Source organism: Ailuropoda melanoleuca, chromosome 9 (genome assembly GCF_002007445.2).
Source record: "Ailuropoda melanoleuca isolate Jingjing chromosome 9, ASM200744v2, whole genome shotgun sequence".
Taxonomy (NCBI): domain Eukaryota; kingdom Metazoa; phylum Chordata; class Mammalia; order Carnivora; family Ursidae; genus Ailuropoda; species Ailuropoda melanoleuca.
This window is the reverse complement of record NC_048226.1, coordinates 20705314-20728796: the sequence shown is the minus strand read 5'-3', so window position 1 is coordinate 20728796 and position 23483 is coordinate 20705314. Positions and strand designations below refer to the sequence as shown.

General features: G+C 37.4%; 1 long non-coding RNA gene across 1 annotated transcript in view; it reads left to right on the top strand.

Moving 5' to 3' along the window:
* The first annotated feature begins 1223 nt into the window (after window positions 1-1223).
* LOC117803733 overlaps window positions 1224-23483 on the top strand; it is a 32370-nt gene continuing 10110 nt past the window's right edge. The window contains exon 1 of the long non-coding RNA XR_004627727.1: window positions 1224-1522. This is a non-coding gene — a long non-coding RNA (uncharacterized LOC117803733). The remainder of the gene's footprint in view (window positions 1523-23483) is intronic.

Here is a 23483-nt window from a genome sequence, read left to right as displayed (position 1 = left end):
AACCTACATTAACACATCATTATTACTCAGAGTTCATAGTTTACCTAAGTGTTTACTTTTGGTGTTAGATCTCATATGGGTTTTGACAAATATATAATGACATGTATCCATCATTATGGTGTCATACAGAATACTTTCGCTACCCTAAAAAACCTCTGTGCTGTCTATTCATCCTTCCCTCCCCCTTTTCCCCTGGCAACCACTGATATTTTTACTGTCTCCATAGTTTTGCCTTTTTCAGAATGTCATATAATTGGAATCATTGAGTATTTAGTTTTTTGATTGCCTTTTTTATTTGACACCTCATTTCTTTTCAGTGCCAAATAGTATTCCAACATCTGGATGTAATACAGTGTATATATCCATTCACCTAGTGAAGCATATCTTGGGTACTTCCACATTTTGAAAATTATGAATAAAGCTGCTATAAACATCTATGTGTAGGTTTTGGTGTGGACATATTTTTCAGCTCATTTGAGTAAATACAAAGGAACATGATTGCAGGATCTTACAATAATAGTACGTTTACTTACTCTTAAGTATCTTTCTCTTAAGAAATCACCAAAATGTCTTCCAAAGTGGCTGTACTAGGCACCTGGGTGGCTCAGTCAATTAATCATCTGCCTTCTTCTCAGGGCATGATCTGGGATCCTGGAATCAAGCCCTGCATTGGGCTCCCTGCTCAGTGGGGAGTCTGCTTCTCCCTTTGCCCCCCCCCATGCTTCCTCTCTCCCATATAAATAAAATAAAATAAAATAAAATAAAATAAAATAAAATAAAATAAAATAAAATAACCAAAGTGGCCATACCATTTTATGTTACACCACATCCCTACAAGCATTTGGGATTGTCAATGTTCTGGATTTTGGCTATACTAATAGTTATATACTGAAATCTTGTTGCTTTAATTTGCATTGCCCTGAGGACATATGATGTGGAGCATTTTGTCATATGCTTATTTCCCACCTATATGTTCTTGAGGTTCTGTTCAGGCCTTCCCCCCATTTTTAAATTAGATTGTTTGTTGTTTTATTATTGAGTTTTAGGTGTTCTTTTTTTATTTTGGATAATAATTCTTTATGTGGTATGTTGTTAACAACTATTTCTTTCCAGTTTGTGACTTGTCTTCTCATTCTCTCAACATTGTCTTTTGCAGAGCAGAAGTTTTTATTTTAATAAAGTCCAGCTAATCAACTTTTTCTTCAGCTTATCAATCCTTTTTTTTTTTTAATGGGTCATGCTTTTGGTGTTATATCTAAAAAGGCCCAACCATGACCAAGGTCATCTAGGTGTTCTTCTATGTTATCTTTTAGGAATTTTATAGTTTTACATTTAGGTCTATGATTCATTTTGAGTTAATTTTTGTGAAGGGTGAAAGGCCTGCATCTAGATTCATTTTTTTCTTTTTTTGCATGTAGATGTCCAGTTGCTACAGTTCCAGCCTGCTTTGTTGAAGTGATTATCTGCTCCATTGTATTGCCTTTGCTCCTTTGCCAAAAATCATTTGACTATACTTATGTGGGTAAGTTTGGGGGCTTTCTATTATGTTCCATTGATTTATTTGTCTATTCTTTTACCAATACCACACTGTTTGAGTCCTACAGATTTATAGTACTTCTTAAAATCAGGTAGTGTCAGTCCTCTGGTTTTGTTCTTCAAGATTGAGTTCTCTGTACTGACTAATTTGCCTTGGCATAGAAACTTTAGAATCTCTTTAGTGACCTCCACAAAATAACTTGCTTGAATTTTTATTGGAATTGTATTTAATCTATACATCAAGTTAGGAAGAACTGACATCGTGACATCCTGAGTTTTCCAAACATGAATATGGAATATCTCAGTTTATTTAGGTCATCTTTAATTTCTTTCATCAGAGCTTTGTAGTTTTCTTCATATAGATCTTGTATATTTGGTAGATTTATACCAAAGTATTTAATTTTTGGTGGAGCACTAATGGAAATTATAATGTGGGGTTTTTAAGATTTTATTTATTTGAAAGAGAGAAAGAACACAAGCAGAGGGAAGGAATACAGGGAGAAGCATGCTCCCTGCTGAACAAGGAGCCCGATGCGGGACTTCATCCCAGAACTCCGGGATCATGACATGAGCCAAAGGCAGATGCTTAACTGACTGAGCCACCCAGGCACACCCCCCCCAATAATGTGTTTTTAATTCCAAATTCCACTTGTTCATTGAGGCTATTTAGTAAGGTAATTAACTTTTTTTATATTAACCTTGTGTCTTGCAACCTTGCTATAATTACTTGGTAGTTCTAGGAAAAAATCTTTGGATTTTCTACTTGGATGATTATATCATCTGTGAATAAAGACAGTTTTATTTCTTCCTTCTCATTTTATATACATTTTATATACATTTTATTTCCTTTTCTTGTCTAATTGCATAATCTAGAACTTCCAATACAATGTTGAAAAGGAGGGGTGAGAGGGGACATTTTTGCCATGTGCCTGATCTTAGCAGGAAAGCTTCAAGTTTCTAACCACTGAGTATGATGTTAGTGGTAGGGTTTCTGTAATTTTTTAAATCAATCAATTCTGCTCTCTTCCTAGTTTACTGAGGTTTTTTTTCTATCATGGATATGTGTATTAAGGTTCTCCAGAGAAACAGAACTAATAGAATAGATATACATTTAGATTCATCGATCGATAGAGAGATAGATAGAAAGATTTATTGTAGGAATTGGCTCATGTCGCTATAAAAGTCAAGAAGTACCAAGATCTGCTATCTGCAAGATGGAGAACCTGGAAAGACTGGAGTAATTCAGTCCAAGTCCCAGGCCTGAGAATTGGGAAGCTAACGGTATAAATTCCAATCTGAATCTAAAATTCCAGGACCTAGGAGTGCCAACGTCTGAGGGCATAAGCAGATGGATGCCTCAGCTGAAGCAGAGAGTGAATTTGTCCTCCTTCCACCTTTTTGTTCTGTTTGGGCCCTCAGAAGATTAGATAATTCCCACCCACCCCAGGGAGAGCCATCTGCTTTATTAAGTTTACCAACCAACACAAATGCTAATCTCCTCCAAAAACATGTTCACAGATACACCCAGAAATAATGTTTATCAGCTATCTTGCCTTCCCTTAGCCCAGTCAAGTTGACACATAAAATTAACCATAATTATGAGTGTTGGATTTTTGTCAAATGCTTTTTTCCACATCTATTGATATGATCATGTGATTTTTCTTCTTTTGGCTATTGATGTGATAGATTGCATTAATTGATTTTTATTGAATATTGAACCAGCCTTGCATACCTGAGATAAAACCCACTTGGTCATGGTGTATAATTCTTTTTATACACTGTTGGACTAGATTTGCTAGCATATTAAGGATTTTTGCATCTATATTCATGAGCTACATCAGTCTGTAGTTTTCCTGTAATGCCTTTGATTTTGGTATTAGGGTAATCCTGGCCTCATAGCTTGAGTTAGGAAATATTCTCTCTGCTTTACCTTCTGGAAGATTATAGAGAATTGGTATGATTTTTTTTCTTAAATGTTTGGTAGAATTTACCAGTGAACCCATCTAAGTCTGGTGCTTTCTGTTTGTAAAGTCATTAATTATTGATTCAATTTCTTTAGCAGATATAGTCCTGCTCAGGTTGACTTATTTCTTTTATGAGTTTTGGTAGATTGTGTTTCTCAATAAATTGGTCCATTACATATAGGTTATCAATTTTGTGAGCTTAGATTTGTTAATAGTATTATTTTACTATGCTTTTAATGTCCAGGTGATCTATAGTGATGTCCCTTCTTTTATTTCTGATATTAGTAATTTGTTCATATTTCCATTTTTCTTAGCCTGGCTAAAGGCTTATCAATTTTATCCATCTCTTCAGAGAGCCAGCTTTTGGTTTTGTTGACTTTCTCTATTGATTTATTGTTTTCAATTTCATTGATTTCTACTCTAATTCTTACTATTTCTTTTTCTTCTGCTTAGTTTGGATTTAATTGCTCCTAAGATGCAAACTTATTGATTTTAGGTATTTTTTTCTAATGTATGAATTCGTTGCTATAAATTTCCTTTTAACCACTAATTCTGCTACATCCCAGATATTTTGATAAGTTATATTTTTATTTAGTTCAGAATATTTTTACATTTATCTTGAGATTTCTTCTTTGACCCATGTGTGTGTTAGAAGTGTCTTGTTTAGGGGCGCCTGGGTGGCACAGCGGTTAAGCGTCCGCCTTCGGCTCAGGGCATGATCCCGGTGTTATGGGATCGAGCCCCACATCAGGCTTCTCCGCTATGAGCCTGCTTCTTCCTCTCCCACTCCCCCGCTTGTGTTCCCTCTCTCGCTGGCTGTCTCTATCTCTGTCGAATAAATAAATAAAATCTTAAAAAAACAAAACAAGTGTCTTGTTTAATCTCTAATGTATTTTTGGATTTTCCAAGCTATTGTTCTGTTATTGATTTCTATCTTAATTCCTCTGTGGCCAGAGTGAATATCCAGTATGATTTCTATTTTTTTAATGTGTTAAAATGTGTTTTATGGCCCAAAATGTGTTCTATCTTGGTGTATGTTCCTTGGTGAATGTGAGGTTTGAAGGATATGTCTTCTGCTGTTGTTGGATGAAGTAGGCTATACATTTCAATTGTACCCAGTTGAATGGTGGTGCTGTTGAATTTAGCTATGTCCTTACAATTTTTTGCCTGTTGGATTTGTCCATATCTGATAGAGGAATGTTGAAGTCTCCAACTATAGTAATTATTCATTTATTTCTCCCTACAGTTCTATCAGTTTTCCTCTCATATATTTTGACCTTCTGTTGTTAGACATACACAAATTATGGATTATGATACCTTCTTGGAGAATTGACCTCTTTATCATATGTCATGCTCCTATTTATCCCCGATAATTTTCCTTGCTCTGAAGCCTGCTCTGTCTGAAATTAATATAGCAACTCCAGCTTTTCTTTTGACTGGTGCTTACATGGTAGATCCATCACTTTACTTTTCATGCATTTGTGTCCTTATATTTAAAACAGATTTCTTGTAGACAACATATAGTTGTAAAACTCATTGCGAGTTTTAAAATCTGTCTTAAATCTTTAAAATCTGTTTTGGTGTATTTAGACAATTAACATTTAAAGTGATTATAGAGGGCCACCTTGTGGTTCAGTCATTTAAATGTCTGACTCTTGATTTTGGTTCAGGTCATGATCCCAGGGTCCTGAGATCAAGCCCCGCATCAGGATCTGTGCTCAGCTCAAAGTCTACTTGAGAGTCTATCTTTCCCTCTCCCTCTGCCCTTCCCCAGCTCATTCTCTCTTTCTCTCTAAAATAAATAAATAAATAAATAAATAAATAAATATTTTTAAAAAAGTGATTATTGATATGGTTGAATTAATATCTACCTGTTAGTTATTTTTCTCTATTTATTGCTTTTTTCTCCTTATTTTTCTGTTCTATGATTTTCTGCCACTTTTAGTTTTCATTAAGCATTTTATATGATTTCATTTTCTCTCCTTTCCTAGCACATCAATTATACTTCTTTTTAAAAACTTTTTCTTAGTGATTGCTTTAGAGTTTACAGTATACATTTACAACTAATCCAAGACTACATTTGAATAACACTATTTCATTTAGCAGCTAATGCAAGTGTCTAATAATGCCAAAATACTTCTAATTCCACCCTCTCATCCCTTATAACATTGCTATCATTCATTTCCCTTATATATAAGCTATAATCATCAAATATATTGTTGGTATTATTATTTTGAATAAACTGTTATCTCTTAGATCAATTAAGAATAAGAAAAATTTTTTTCTTTATGTAGATCTGAGTTTCTGACCTATACCATTTTCCTTCTTTCTAAAGAACTTCTTTTAATGTGTCTTGCAAGATAAGTCTACTGGCTTCAAGTTCCCTCAATTTTTGTTTGAGAAAGTCTTTATTTTTCCTTCATTTTTGCAGGATAATTTCACAAGCTACAGGATTCTAGATTGGTAGGTTTTTTTTTTCTCTTTCTCAACACTTTATATATTTCACTTCATTCTCTTGCATGGTTTCTGGGGGAGAAGTCAGATGTAATTTTTATCTTTGCTCTTCTATAAGAGTTTTTTCCTCTGGTTTCTTTCTTAATTTTTAATTTTCTCTAGTTTGAACATGATATGCCCAGGTGTAGTTTTTTAAATTATTTTTCACTTTATTTTACCTGTTGTTCTTTTAGTTTCTCAGACCTGTGGTTTGGTGTCTGACATTAATTCCGGGAAATTCTTATAATTGTCACTTTAAATACTGCTTCTATTCTTTTCTATCTTTCTTTTTCTGTTATTCCAGTTACACATATATTCTGTTCTTTTTTGCATTTCAATTTTGGAAGTTTCTATTGACATACCCTCAAACTAAGAGATCATTTCCTCTGCCATGTCTCATCTACCAATGAGCCATAACGCATTTTTTGGGGTGCTTTGGTGGCTCAGTCAGTTAAGTGTCTCTCTCTCTTTTTTTTTTAAGGACACGTTTTTATTTATTTGAGAGAGAGAGAGAGAATGAGGAAGAGAAAAAGAGAGAGTGAGAGCAGGCACATGAGCAGGGGAAGGAGTAGATGGAGAGGGAGAAGCAGGCTCCCCACTGAGCAGGGAGCCTGATGTGGGGCTCTATCCCAGGATCCTGAGATCATGACCTGAGCCAAAGGCAAGCTGCCTAACTGACTGAGCTACCCAGATGCCCCGGTTAAGTGTCTAACTCTTGATCTCGGCTCAGGTCTTGATTTCAGGATCATGAGTTTGGGCTCCCTGTTGGGCTCTATGCTGGGTGTTTTTGGAACCTACTTTAAAATAGAAAAGGCATTCTTTATTTCTGTTACAATGGGTTTTTATCATTTTAAAAAACATTTTATTTATTTGAGTGAGAGAGTGAGATAGAAAGAGCATGAGTAGGGAGGGAAAGAGAGAGAGGGAGAAACAAAGCAGACTCCCTGCTGAGCAGGGAGCCTGACTCAGGGCTCCATCCCAGGACCCTGAGATCATGACCTGAGCTAAAGGCAGATGCTTAACTGGCTGAGCCACCCAGGTGCACCTATAGTGTCATTTTTTTAAAAAAAACTCAAACATTTCTCTTTCTTTCTTATAATTTCCATCTCTCTTCTTAGATTGCCCATCTGTTCTTGCATGCTGTCTACTTTATCCATTAGCACTCTTAGCATATTAATCAGAGTTGTTTTATATTCTCAGTCTGATAATTCCAACATTCCTAACATATCTGAGTCCAGTTCTCCTGCTTGCTGTTTCTTCAAACTGTGTTTTACCTTTTAGTATGCCTTATAATTTGTTGTTGTTGCTGTTGTTGAAAGCCATTTATGATGCACTGGGTTAAAGATATTCTAATAAATGGGCCTTGTGGTGGTAATGTGTGGAAGGAGCAGAAACTTTCAGTAGTCCTATGATTAGGTCTTTTAGTGAGCCTGTGCCTCTGGGCTGTGAACTTCACAAGTGCCTCAGAGTTCCTCCCTCTTCCACCTTGAGTGAGACAGAATGGTGGGAGGGTGCTGGAGTTGGGTATTTTCTTTCCCCCAGGTTGGTTAGGCTCTAATAAAATACCAGTAAATTAGGATCTGGCAAAATTGTTTCTCTTGTTAAAAAGAATAAAATGCCCTGGTATATTTCGAAATGGGTACTTTCCCCTATCCAGGGGGATTTTTTTCTTATACTCACTGAGAGAACATGGTAGAACTTCTGGAGAGTAAATCTCACAGAAGTGTGGTTCCCCAGTGGAGTTTTTAACTCATAGACTTGTCCACACTGAGACTCCAGCAATTCATCAATTATAGTTTACGTTTTCCACTGGTTCCCACAGTGGTTTCTGACTGTGGATTTTTGCTCTAGTAAGTTGTGGTTCTCAGTATCTGCCTTTCTGGGCCTCCAATTTGGGGGCTCTGGAAATGACCTCCTTCTCTAATGGCTGTGAAAAGAGTTATTAATTTTTTAGTTTCTTTAGCTTTTCATTTGTTGTGAGGATGGAGTGGTGAATTCCAGCTCCTTATGTGCCAGACCAGAAACTGGAAGTCTACAGTTTTCAAAGACATTTTTAACTGCTGGCTTATTCAGTTCTGAAATCACTCTTCCTCTGAACTGCCTTTTATATGAGCTAATAAATATTCTTACTTTTTAAGCCAGTTTGATTTGAGTTTTTTGCTATTTGTAGCTGAAAGCATCCTACTAAGGTACAATTGACCATAAAAATGAAACAAACAAAAGCCCCCAGAACTACATGAAGAAGTTCTAATTAGTTTCAAGTTATAGAGAGAAAAAAAAAAGACCAAGTGTTCTTAATTCATGTCAAGAATAACCAAAAGTATATCATTGGGGAGAAAAGCTAAGGGTCACTTGTAGTTTTTCAAATAGATTTTAAAATATTATATTTTATCTTGTTTAACTAATTTAACAAGTTAGCAGTGATTGTATGACTTTGTGAGACATTATGAGAATGGTTTAGGGTATAAGCTGTTTTGTTTACTGTTGTATTCCAGCGCCTCATACAACACTTTTAGTTGGTGCTCAGCAAATTGTTGAACAAATTACTTTTGTTGGTTTAACCTCTTTAGAAAGCATTTTAATAAAATATAAAATAGGGGCTTCTTGATCCTGGTAAGTTTCCTTATAGCAGCCATGGGCAACTAAACCACATCTTTGACCTACTTGAACTTCAGATTAGCATTGCAGGTGCACACCTTATTGCTGTAAATGAGGGTGATGACACTAATCTCAGAGTGTTAGGGTTGCCGAATTCAGATCAAATAAGGCTCCCAGAGAAGATAAATACTTGTAAGCCATTCCACTTGACACTTGTTTGATGGCTATCAGACACTTCACTCTCTAGGGAATACATAAAGGCAGCAGGTTTTTGTAGCAGTTTGTCAAAGGAGTTTCAAAATATCTTGTTCCAGAATTACTAAAACAATTACCATATCTTTTTTTCTCTTCCATGTTGAGACTTCAGAGAAAGTCAGCTGGATTAAAGATTCATAGTAACCGAAATTAAGGGACAAATTAATTAACTAATGGCTCAGAAATTGTGACATGTGAAGAAGCACAAAGTGGTGACTGCCTTCACGTTGCTTTCACAATGGATATAAGCCAATACCTATTGGTTTTACCAAATCTAGATACTTATATATTTGAGTTTCCAAATTTTGCAATAAATCTGATCACCAAAATCTAAAGAACCTGTGGGGAAGCTGGAGAAGCATTTTTTAAAACATTTTATTCTTTAAAGTTAACTCTGCACCCAATGTGGGACTCAAACCTACAACCCTGAGATTAAGAGTCACTCACTCCACTGACTGAGCCAGCTAGGCACTGCTGGCATTTTACAGACATGGCAAAATGGCTTTTTGGTGGAAAGACTAGACTTGAATTTCAAAACCAGTTCAGGTTTCCTTAAAGTTCCATTACTGTGACTTTTTCTTAATCTGAAGTTAGTGTTGGGAGTGGGGTGGGGGGTGGAATCCCCAGGGTTTTAAATTGTGCATAAGACAATCCCTTGGAATGCAGAAAGTCTTTTTTTTTCCATTTTTTTCATTTCCATTTTTTCCTTTTTGTTTTCCTTTTTTCCATTTCCATTTCCATTAATGTCACTGGAAATTTTTTGTTTTAATGTTCCATAATATACACAATAATATTTACATACAGATATAATAATTATACCTATATAAGGAGGCGTACTCAAGATGTTTTTACCGAAAATGTAATTAAGAAAGTCTAAAGACTGTTACTCTCTCTGGTCCTCTCTGTGTCCTCTCTGTCTGTTGAAGATAAAAGGGAAAGGTGAAGGGACAGGGGTTGCCTGGAGTTGGCTCACTTACCATTGACCCCTTAGTGTTGGCAAAAGAAGGAGACCCCTAAGAGTGTGGAGGTCTAGGCAGCTTCATGCCACTGGGCAGATGAACCAACAAATGGAGGTTTTTCTCACTGAACTCTGAGGAGAAAACTGTCCTGGAGTCTTATTTCATCTTGCAGTGGCTTGCTGAGTCTTCTCCACTCTACTTAGTATAGACATTATGACAGGTGAAAGCTTAACTGTCAGTCCAGCTGAGATCAGAGCCTTCAGTCTGGGGGCAGGGGGAATATCTTGTCCCTCCTCTGTCCCAAGAGTTTGTTCCACCTACCTTCTCTCTGAGTTCCCTCCCTGGATAGATGATTCTCACCTCATCCTAAAGATAATTTTTGTGTGGGAACAATCTCCATCCCTCAACTTATGCTAAATGTTTTAAGCTCATAACAGCTCTATCAGATTGGGCTCTAACATTAACCTCCTTTTACAAATGCAGAAATAGGTGGGGGAAAGAACCCACTTCTCCCTGATCTCCCCAAGTTATGCTCCCTCCACAATTTCTGCTGCCAAGGAACACACAATTAAATGTCTTAGGGGAATCTATACCTACATAGAGGCCAGAATCTGGACTTACATATTTCTAGATATTTCATCTAAACCTGTGGTTCCTTGCTCTGTTTACATTGACAGTGGGCACAAAGTGTATGTGCGTACTCAAGCAACACGCGCATTCCCAGAAAAGAATAGGACCAGAGTGATGTCTAGTGAAAGAGAAGATCTGGTTTTGAAAATTATTCTTGGTGTAGGAGAGTAAACTTTTTATTTCTGTATCTCTCTACCAAAGTGTTTTCTAACTTCCTCTTCTCAGAGCTGTTGAATGAACTGAGAGTTTTATGGGCTTATATGTACCTGTTGGTCAGAAAACCATGTTCAGCTTGCAGCTACAGAAACAACAGGCTTCTGTGTCTCAGGGTGACTCGCAAATGTGACACAGGTTCCCCCAAATCCAAAGGGGATGAGTGTGGATGGTGCCACCCTGCTGAGTTTAAAGCAATAAGAGGTGAGAGCTCTGAGCCTTTCAGCAGTTGGACAAGTATTTCATTTTTAAATGCTCATTGTATGTAGAAAGCTACCTCTGTTTGAGTTCAAATCTTGGTTGTTTAAAAGCCAAAACATAGTCTTCATTTTTATAAATCAAAATATAGTCTTCGTTTTTATAAATCAAAAGAATTGGCTTTTGTAAGTGAGGAAGGCTCCCATGTTTTTACTAAAAGAAGCTCCTTTGGAGAATGCAGAGATAAGGAAAATAGGGTTGCCCTTTGCAAGATACACAAATAAAATCCACAGGTAGTGGATGTGATTGGCAATCTTTCCCAAAAAACAAAGATAGTGTTTTGAGTTGTATAATTAAGCAGCTATCCCCAAAACTCCTGTTAAGGTAACCAGAATAGAGACTTAAGTTCAGAGTGGAAAACAGGAATGCACACATAATTTACTAACTAAAATTTTAATTGTTTGCAACAAGGCTATGGACATAATAAGGAAGATTGACTGACACCAGGGAAAAGGGATGGTCAATGAGCTGGAGATTAGCAGAACCTTTCTAATCATCATCCCAGAGCATACCATCCCAGCTATGTATGCTGGGCCTTAAGGTTTATTTACTGTTGTTTTGGGGCATAAAATTAACTCTCTTGGTTGTCATTCCATGTTCATAAAACATGTCAATGCCAGCATCTGAAGTCTACATGATGAATATATTTTTCATCCTAAATTAATAATATGAGGTTCTGACTCACATATCAGTTTCTATTGGTTTGGTTAATGTAAGTCTGCCCCTATAAGACAGGTTCATTTGAGTTATGCCCAAATCAATCTTTTGATCTGGGCAGGCTGGAAGACAGACCAAAGTAAATGTCATTTCTAAGCCTCTTGGCAGAGAGCTGGTCTTTTCGACATCAGTATCCATTGTTGCAAGATAGCCTGATATGAGCTGCACCAAAAGACAATGGAAAATGAATTTCAACATTTCATTTGTTTTTGACTTTGAATTCATTTTATGCAACATTGCCTCATTTGAGGGCAACTGTGTGTGTGTGTGTGTTACAAAGATACATATAATACAACAGAATTAAATAGATTTTAAAATTCACAGTAAATGGGGATGCTTAGATGGCTCAGTCAGTTGAGCATCTGCCTATGGCTCAGGTTGTGATCTCTGGGTCCTGGGATTGAGCCCCACATCGAGCTCTGCACTCAGGGAGAGTCTGCTTATTTCTCTTCCCCTGCCTTTCCCCCTACTTGTGCTCTCTCTCTCAAATGAATAAGTGAAATCTTTAAAAAAAAATAAAAGTTACAGTAAATGGAAATTTAGAGTATAATTTAGAGTATAATAGTAAAATAGTGAAGTGATGCACATTATTAGTTCCTTTTTTGTTGTTTTTTTAAAGTTTTTTATTACGTTATGTTAGTCACCATACACTACATCATTAGTTTTTGATATAGTGTTCCATGATTCATTGTTTGTGTAGTTCCTGTGCAATTTCCAGAGGTCAACCACACATTTATTTCTGATCTTTTTAGTAGCCAAACAACACAAGAAAACAACCAGTTGCAAATTGCATGGGTTCCAGAAGATAAAACCTCACCCATAATCTAAAACAATCAGGTTTTCCTAGTAGTGACACCTGAGAGAAATTTTTCCATAGGTTCTCATAAGGAAGACATTTTGAGCTTATGGAAAATGTTCTCAATAGTATCCCCATGATAAATAAGGAGAAAATTTCAAACAGCTATTTCCCGTAATGTCTCTCTATGCAGACTAATGGAATGATACCAGAAGGCAGTCCAGTAAAAAGCAATTAGATGAGGAACTAAGACTCCTCCATCCACATGAAATAAAATGAACTGAGACCTTCAATCCTGTTGCTTGTAAATCAAAAAATATCTGTACACTCCTGTCATCGTGACCAAGATATAGAAACAATGCAAATGTCCCTCAGTGGATGAATTGATAAAGAACATTACATCTATATCTGTATATCTTCACAATGAAATATTATTCAGCCATGAGAAAGGAGGAACTCCTGCCATTTATGACAACATGCATGGATCTTGAGGACATTATGCTAAGTGAAATAAGTCAGAGAAAGACAAATACTGTATCATATGTGGAATCTTAAAAAACTGAACTTAGAAATAGAGAGTAGAATGGTTGTTACCAGGGACTGGTGGAGTAGGGAGGTTATGGAGGAATTGGGGAAATGTTGGTTGAAGGACATACTTGCAACTAAAAGATGAATAGGTTCTGGAAATCAAATGCACAGCACAGTGATTACGGTGAACAATACTGTATTACATACTTAAAAGTTGCTAAGAGACTAGATCTTAAATGTTCTCACCACAGAAAACAAATTATGTGCTGTGATAGAGATGTTAACTAATGCTATGGTTGTTAACATATTGCAAACACGTGTATCAAATCAACACATGGTACCTCTTAAACTTACAGAATTATATTTTAATAAACAAAAAGTCCGGGAGAAAATTTTACAATTTTGGGAAGAGTTAAGATGGTGGAGGAGTAGGGGGACCCCATGCTTTCTTCATCCCTCAAACACATACAGATAAATACCAAATCATTCTGAACACCTAAGATATTGATCTGAGGACTGAGAGAACAAACTGCACATCTGGAGGGAGAAAAATGGCCACGTCATGGAAGGTAGGAGCTGCAGAGTGTTGATTTGGGGGAGAAAAGAATTGTGGGTGCTGCAGAGGGAAGGGAGCCCTGATCATGGAGAGAGGAGCAAGAGAGAAACAGAGAGGGAGAGAGGGAAAGAGAGGGAGAGAGAGAGACCAGAGAAAGTAGCAGGAAGGGGATTGCACAAGAAAAACTCTTCCCTAAGATCACTGATGGGAAAAGGAAAGGAGCTGACTACCACAAGTCTTTACAAGCAGTGGAGCACAGCTGAAGTTTTAGAATTCTGCACCATCACCAAGGTTGTGCCTGGTGTGCTTATCAGTGCTCCTGTGGAGAAGGAGGGTGGAGGTCAGGGAACAGACAACATGGTCTAAGGATCTCCTGGGTCACACAGGAAGAGATAACCCCCTTCTTGGAGTGCAACTGGGGGAGGTAGCACTGCCTCTGCGGGGATAAAAGAGCTGGTGGGCACCAACGTGCTGCCCCACTCATTAGCATAGGAACAGAGACACTTGCTGAGGGCAGGAAACTTTGGTGCCAACTTTTAGCTGCACTTTACCATAAGCTCCAAACCACTGTGTGGCCATGCAACTGCTTTTCTAGGACAAACCAGCACTGGCCACAGCCCAGTGAGACCCTCCCCCAGAGGATCAATGTGGGTCCACACTGTGCTGGGTCCCTAAAATTTGGAGTTTTGAAACCCAGCCGTACATCTGAGATAAAACATAGGAGAACTGTCCTGCCTGGCAGGCAGACAGCTTGGACACAGACAGGATGTAGGCAGGGATCTGATGGAAGCCAGGGACGCAAGATGGGAGAATGTTTGCTCTCCTGTGAGGGCTTCCTAAAGAGTGGCTGTCACAAACTCCCCTGTCCCGGAGGAGAGAGCTGGGTGACTCCACTTCCCAACCCCCCCGACCTCCCTCCCCTACCGTCAGTACAGTACTGACCAACTTTAGTGAGCAACACAGCACCCCTCAGTGGAAACCAGAGCCACTTAGATCAAGCCCCACCCTCCCTGCACCCTGCAGGTGCATCTCCACTAGGGCAAGTCCACCTGAGAATCAGGACAGGAGACCCCTTCCCCAGAAGACCAACACAAACGCCTTGCACACACCAACTCTACTGATCATAGAGTGTTGCAAATCTTCAGCTGTAGGGGAAATAGGATCTAGCTTCTTTTTCTTAAGATTTTATTTATATATTTCAGAGCCAGAGAGCAAGTGAGAGAGTGAGAGAGAGCATGAAGGGGGATGGGCAGAGGGAGAGGGAGAAGCAGGCTCCTTATGGATCAGGGAGTCCAATGCAGGGCTCAATTCCAGGGCCCTGGGATCATGACCTGACCTGAAGGCAGTTGCTTAACTGACTGAGCTACCCAGGCACCCCGGATCTAGCTTCTTTTAACAAGCAGACCAAAACACAGCTAGTTTAAACTTGCCACACTCTGGATAAGGTCCAAACTCTCCCCACTGCAGGCAAAGAGAAACTCTGCAAAAGAGTGACCTGAGGGAAAGAGCAGCCAAAACAAAGCAGCAGAGTGCACACTCTGAAGCACTTCCTGAAGCACCAGGCCCAAGATAGTACAGGACCTCTTCTTAATATAGGCATTACTCTCAGGAGCAAGAATATAACAGGCTTTCCTAACACACACACACACACACACACACACACACACACACACACACACAAAGAGCAACCTAGACAAAATGACAAGATGGAGGAATTCACCCCAAAAGGAAGAATAGGAAGAAGTCTCAGCCAAGGATTTAATCAACATGGATATAAGTAAGATGCCTGGACAGAATTTAAAACAATAATCATAAGGATACTAGATGGACTTGAGAAAAGCATTGAAGACACTAGAGAATCCCTTACTGCAAAGATAAAAGAACTAAAAACTAGTCAGTCCAAAAATAAAAAATGCTATAACTGAGGTGCAAAACTGACCAGAAGCAATGACAATGAGCATAGATGAAACAGAGAAACAAATCAGTGATATAGAAGATAAAATTATGGAAAATAATGAAACTGAAAGGAAGAGGGAAAGAAAAGTATTGGATTACGGATGTAAACTTAGAGAACTCAATGACTGCTTAAAGTGTAATAGCATTTGCATCATAGGAGTCCCAGAAGAAGAAGAGAGGGGGAAAAGGGCAGAAGATTTATTTGAGCAAATTATAGCTGAAAACTTCCTAATCTGGGGAAAGAAACAGACATCAAAATTCAAGAAGCACAGAGAGCTCCCATCAAAATCAACAAAAGCTGGCCAACACAAAGACATACCAGAGACAAATTCAAAAAATACACAGACAAGGCAAGAATCGTGAATGCAGCAAGGGAAAAAAAGTCCTTAACCTGAAAGGGAAGACAAATGAGGTTCGCAGCAGATCTGTCCACAGAAACTTGGCAGGCCAGAAGAGAGTGACATGATATATTTCAACATGTTGAATAGAGAAAAATATGGAGCCAAGAATGCTTTATCTAGCAAGGCTGTCATTCAGAATAGAAGGAAAGATAAAGAGTTTCCCAGACAAACAAAAACTAAAGGAGTTCATGACCACTAAACCAGCCATTCAAGAAATATTAAAGGGGACTCTTTGAGTGGGAAAGAAAAACCAAAAACAACAAAGACCAGAAAGAAACAGAGAACATAACCAGAAACACCACATTTACAAGCAACACAATGGCACTAAATTCATATCAATCAATAATCACTCTGAATGTAAATGGACTAAATGCTCCAATCAAAAGACATAGGGTATCAGAATGGATTAAAAAAATAAGATCCATTAATATGTTGCTTATAGGAGATTCACTTTTTTTCTTTAAGATTTTATTCATTTACTTGATATAGAGAGAGAGACAGCCAGTGAGAGAGGGAACACAAGCAGGGGGAGTGAGAGAGGAAAAAGCAGGCTCCCAGTGGAGCAGGGAGCCTTATGTGGGGCTCAATCCCAGAATGCTGGGATCATGCCCTGAGCCAAAGACAGACGCTTAACGACTGAACCACCCAGGCACCCCTGGGAGACTCATTTTTTTGATGTAAAGACACCTGCAGATTGAAAGTGAGGGGATGGAGAACCATCTATCATGCTAAGGGACATCAAAAGAAAGCCAGACTAGCCATACTTATATCAGAAAAACTAGATTTTAAATCAAAAACTGTAAGAAGAGATGAAGAAGGGCACTGTTTCATAATTAAGGGGTCTATCCTCAAGAAGATCTAACAATTGTGAATATTTATATCCCCAAGTTGGGAGCACCCAAATACATAAATCAATTAATAACAAACATAAAGAAGTTCATTGATAATAATACAGTAATAGAAAGGGACTTTAACACACTACTCACAACAAATGGACAGATCATCTAAGCAGAAGATCAATAAGGAAACAAGGGCTTTGAATGACCTACCAGACCAGATGCTATAAAACTTGAAATCAATCACAAGAAAAATCTGGGAGGACCACAAATACGTGGAGGTTAAAGAATATTCTACTAGGGGGCACCTGGGTGGCTCAGTTAGTCAAGCATCTGCCTTCAGCTCAGGTCATGATCCTAGGGTCCTAAGATTGAGCCCCACATCAGGCTCCTTGCTCAGTGGGGAGCCTGCTTCTCCTTCTCCCTCTGCCTGCCACTCCTCCTGCTTGTGCTCTCTTGCTCTCTCTGTCAAATAAATAAACAATCTTAAAATAAAAAAAGAACATCCTACTAAAGAATGAATGGGTTAACCAGAAAATTAGAGAAGCAATAAAAAATACATGGAAGCAAATAAAAATGAAGACATGACAGTCCACAACCTCTGAGATGAAGCAAAGGTGGTCCTAAAAGGGAAGTGTGTAGCAATACTGGCTTCTCAAGAAGCAAGAAAAGCCCCAAATACACAACCTAACCTTACATCTAAAGGAGCTAGAAAATGAATAGCAAATGAAGCCTAAAGCCTAAAGCCAGCAGAAGAAGGAAAATAATAAAAATTAGAGCAGAAATAAATGATATAGAAACCAAAAAAAAAAATAGTAAAACAGATCAACAAAACTAAGAGCTTGTTCTTTGAAAGAATTAGTAAAATTGATAAACCCCTAGCCAGACTTGTCAAAAAGAAAAGATAAGAGACCTAAATAAATAATCGTGAACAAAAGAGGGGAGATCACAATCAAAACCACAGAAATACAAACGATTTTAAGATAATATTATGAGCAATTATATGTCAACAAAGTGGGTAATCTGGAAGAAATGGATAAATTCCTAGAAACCTACAAACTACCAAATCTGAAACAGGAAGAAATAAAAAATTTGAACAGACCCATAAGCAGCAAATAAATTGAATCAGTAATCAAAGATCTCCCAACGAACAACAGTCCAGGGCCAGATGGCTTCCCAGGGGAATTCTACCAGACATTAACCTATTCTTCTCAAACTGTTGCAAAAGAGAAGAAATAGAAATGGAAGGAAAACTTCCAAACTCATTCTGTGAGGCCAGCATTACCTTGATCCCCAAACCAGACAAAGACCCCACTAAAAAGGAGAATTACAGGCCAATATCCCTGATGAACATGGATGCAAAAATTCTCACCAAGACTCTAGCAAATCTAATCCAGCAGTACATTAAAAGAATTATTAACCATGATTCTTGGCTGCAGGTGTGGTACAATATTTGCAAATCAATCAATGTGATACATCACATTAACAAAAGAAAGGATAAGAACCATATGATCCTCTCAATAGATGCTGAAAATGCATTTGACAAAATACAGAACCCATTCTTGATAAAAACCATCAACAAAGTAGGTATAGATGGAACATGCCTCAACATCATAAAGGACATATAAGAAAGACTCACAGCTAATATCATCCTCAATGAGGAAAAACTGAGAGCTTTTCCTCTATGGTCAGGAATGAGACAAGGATGTCCACTCTTACCATTGTTTTTCTTTCTTTCTTTCTTTCTTTCTTTCTTTCTTTCTTTCTTTCTTTCTTTCTTTCTTTCTTCTTTCCTCTCTCTTAAAGATTTTATTTATTTGAGAGAGAAAGAGAGTGAGCAAGAGAGAGAAAGAATGGACACAAGCAGGGGAGGGGCAGAGAAGCAGACCCCCCCCCGAGCAGGAACCCCCCCTCCCCGATGTGGGACTTGATCCCAGGATTCTGGGATCATGACACGAGCCAAAGGAAGATGCTTAACTGACTGAGCCACTCAGACACCCTCACCATTGTTATTTAGCATAGTATTGGAAGACTTCGCCTCAGCAATTGGATAGCAAAAAGAAATAGAAGGCTTCCAAATCATCAAGCAAAAAGTCAAACTTTCACTATTTGCAGATGACATGATACTCTAGGTAGAAAACCCAGAAGACTCTACCAAAAAATTGCTAGATCTAATACACAAATTCAGCAAAGTTGCAGGATATAAAATCAATGTACAGAGATCTGTTACATTTCTACACACCAAGAATGAAGCAGCAGAAAAAGAAATCAAGGAAATGATCCCATTTACAATTACACCAAAACCCATAAGATACCTAGGAATAAACCTAACCAATGAGGTAAAAGATCTGTACTCTGAAACTATAGAACACTTATGAAAGAAATTGAAGAGGACAAAAAGAAATGGAAAAACATTCCATGCTTATGGTTTGGAAGAACAAACATTGTTAAAGTGTCCATAATGCTCAAAGCAATCTGCACAAATGCAATCCCTATCAAAATACCATCAAATTTTTTCACAGAACTGGAACAAACAATCCTAAAATTTGTGGAACCAGAAAAGGCCCTGCATAGCAAAGCAATCCTGAAAAAGAAAAGCAAAGCTGGAGGCATCATGATTCCAGACTTCAAGCTGTATTACAAAGCTGTAATCATCAAGACAGTATGGTACTAGCATAAAAATAGACACATAGATCAAAGGAACAGAATAGAAAACCCAGAAATGGAGTCACTAGTATATGGTCAACTAATCTTCAACAAAGAAGAAAGAATATTCAATGGAGAAAAGGCAGTTTCCTCAACAAATAGTGTTGGGAAAACTGGACAGCAACATGCAGAAGAATGAAACTGGACTACTTTCTTACACTATACCAAAAATAAATTCAAAATGGATGAAAGACCTAAATGTGAGACAGGAAACCATAAAAACCCTAGAGGTGAACACAGGCAGCTACTTCTTTGATTTCGGCTGTAGCAACTTCTTACTAGACACATCACTGAAGGCAAGGAAACAAAAGCAAAAATGAACTATTGGGATTTCATCAAGATAAAAAACCTCTGCACGGCAAAGGAAACAGTCAATAAAACTAAAAACAGTCTACATAATGGGAGAAGATATTTGCAAATGACTTATCTGATAAGGGGTTTGTATCCAAAATGTATGAAGAACCTACCAAACTCAACAGTGAAAAAACCCAAATAATCCAGTTAAGAAATGTGCAGAAGACATGAATGGACATTGCTCCAAAGCAGACATCCAGAGGCTGACGGACACATGAAAAGAAGTTTAACATAACTCATCATCAGGGAAATACAAGTCAAAACTAGAATGAGATACCACCTCACACTGGTCAGAATGGCTAGAACTAACAACACAAAAAACAACAACGTTGGTGAGGATGTGGAGAAAGGGGAACCCTCTTCCAGTGTTGGTGGGAATGCAAACTGGTGCAGCCACTCTGGAAAATAGTATGGTGGTTCCTCAAAAAGTTAAAAATAGAACAACTGTATGACCAAGAAATTGCACTACTAGGTATTAATCCAAAGGATACAAACATACTGATTCGAAGGGGCACATGCACCCCAATGTATATATCAGCATAATCAACAATAGCCAGAATACGGAAAGAGTCCAAATGTCCATTGGCTGATGAATGGATAAAGAAGATGTGGTGTATATACACAATGGAATATTACTCAACGATCAAAAAGAATGAAATCTTGCTATTTGCGACAACATGGCTGGAGATAGAGTGTATTATGCTACATCAAATCAGTCAGAGAAAGACAAATACCATGTGATTTCACTCATATATGGAATTTAAGAAACAAAACAGATGAACCTATGGGAGGGGGGAAAAAGAGAGAAGCAAACCATAAGAGACTCATAACAATTGAGAACAAACTGAGGATTGATGGAGGGAGGGAGGTGGCGGGACGGGCTAAATGTGTGATGAGTATAAAGGAGGGCACTTGTTATGATGAGCACTGGGTGTTATATGTAAGTGATGAATCACTAAATTCTACTCCTGAAACCAATGTTATACTTTATGTTAGCTAACTAGAATTTAAATTTAAATTTGAAATAAAAAAAGAAAAGAAAATTTTACAATTAAAAAAAAAATCCAGTTGTCCGTGAGGAGCTGAATCCTGCCAATGACCATATGTGTGAGCTTAGAAGCAATCCTCCTTCAGTTGAGCCTTTAGATGAGACCCTAGCTCCAGCCAACACCTGGAGAGCAGACCTGAGGTTACATTCAGATTCCTGACCCACAGAAAATCTGTGATAAGTTTGTCGCTCTAAACTGCTGTTTTAGGGTTATCTGATACACAGATATAGGAAGCTAATATGCAAATTAATAGAAATTGAGATGTATCCATTCTTAGGTTGTTACAAGGAATACTACAGTGAGAATCCTTGCATTTATAACATGTTTTTGTGCAAGGTATCTGAGGATTAACTCCTGGTATTGAAATTGCAGGTTCAAATAGAATGTGTAATACTAAATGAAAAAAATCAAAACTTGTTTATGATTCTGATGCAGTTAAAATTCAATCATAATAAAAATGTATCACATAGAAGTGAGACCTCTCCATCTCTACTCTGGGATAATATAGTTTATTGTACATGTCTCCAACTATTTTTTCATTTTTTAAAAAAGATTTTATTTATTTATTTGACAGAGAAAGAGACAGCCAGCAAGAGAGGGAACACAAGCAGGGGAAGTGGGAGAGGGAGAAGCAGGCTCCCAGCAGAGGAGCCTGATGTGGGGCTCGATCCCAGAATGCCAGGATCATGCCCTGAGCCGAAAGCAGACGCTTAACGACTGAGTCACCCAGGCGCCCCTCTAACTATTTTTTCAAATACACATTTTAAGATATCTTTGTGGGATTTTATTATGCAAGTTTTTTTTTCTTAGCACTATATCTTAAGGAGATTTTTCAATATCAGGACATGTAAAGCTATTGTATTCTTTTAAAAACAGCTTTATTAGTATGCAATTAAAATACAATAAACAGCATGTATTTAATTGCAATTGATAAGGTTTTTTTTCATTCTGGAATCAAGTCCTCATCAAATATGTGACCTTCATATATTTGTCTCTTAGTCCTGTGGCTTGTCTTTTGATCTTCATAACAGTGTCTTCCATAGAGCAGAAATTTTAAATTTTTATGAAGTGCAATTTATCAATTCTTTCTTTTATGGTTCATGATTTTCTTATTAGAAATATTTGCCTAACTGAAGGTCATAAGGATTTTCTCATACGATTTCTTCCAGAATTTCTATATTTTTAAGTTTTACATCAAGGTCTATGACACATTTGAACTTATTTTTGTATATGGTGAAAATATGAAGTTCGTTTTTAAAATATAGATATGCATTTATTCCAGTATCATATCTTTTTTCCACTGAATTACCTTTGTCCCTTTTTGCAAATTAATTGTCCATATATGTGTGGGCCTACTTTTACACTTTCTATTCATTTCTATGGTTCTTTTTGTCTATAGGTCTCTATGTTTATATGCCTTAATGTCTATCTTATGTCTATAAAACCTGTTTTGTTTGTTGGTTTTGTACTAAGACTTGAAATGAGGTAATAAAAAGTTTCCAACTTTGTTCTTCTCGTTAAAAGTTGTTTTGACTATTGCAGGACCTTTCCCTAAAGTTTTAGAATCAGCCATTAATTCCTACAAAAAGACTGATAGGGCTTTGATTGGTTCACATTGACTCTATATATTAATTTGGGGAGAATGAACTTGTTGACAATATTGAATCTTTTTTTTTAACGATTTTATTTATTTATTCGACAGAGTTAGAGATAGCCAGTGAGAGAGGGAACACAAGCAGGGGGAGTGGGAGAGGAAGAAGCAGGCTCATAGCGGAAGAGCCTGATGTGGGGCTTGATCCCTTAACGCCGGGATCACGCCCTGAGCCGAAGGCAGACGCTTAACCGCTGTACCACCCAGGCGCCCCAATATTGAATCTTTTGATTCATAAATGCAGTATATCTCTCTATTTAGGTCTTCTTTAATATCTCTCAGCAATGTTTTTTGTCAGTGTATATATCTTTTATCAGATTTTCCCTAGTATTTACTATTTTTGGTGCTATGGCGAAGGTTTTTTTATTTTAATTTCTGATTTGTTACAGGGTAATATTTGCTTCATAGAATATGTTGTAACCACTGGCTTCTTTTCAACTCTCTGGAAGAGTTCATAATATTTCCTTATCCTTTTAATATCTGTAGAACCTGTAATGATGTCACCTTTATCATTCTTGATATTTGTAAGATGTGTTTTCTGTCTTTTTTCCTCATCAGTCTAATGATTTATCAATTTTATTGATCTTTTCAAAAAACCAGCTTTGGATTTTACTGATTCTATAATTTTTCTGTTTTCTATTTCACTGACTTTCACTCTGATCTTTATTATTTCCTCACCTCTTCTTACTTTGGATTTAATTTGCTCTCCTTTTTCTAGTTTCTTAAGGTGGAAATTGAATTCATTGATTTGAGACTTTTCAAGTATAGGCATTTAGTAATGTACTGCTTTAATTGTATCCCATGAGGGAAAATTATAAGCTATCTAGAAACAATGAAGAGTCAGACATTCCATGCCCAAACCTATGCAACACAGTGAAAGGTTTATGGAAAAGAAACATAAACTTAAATGCCTTAATAATTAAAGATGCTGAAAAATAAATATGTTCTCACCTTTAAAATGGATAATACAAAACTATATATTAATGAGAATAAGAATGAGAAAGAGGACATAATAAAAGTCCAGGGA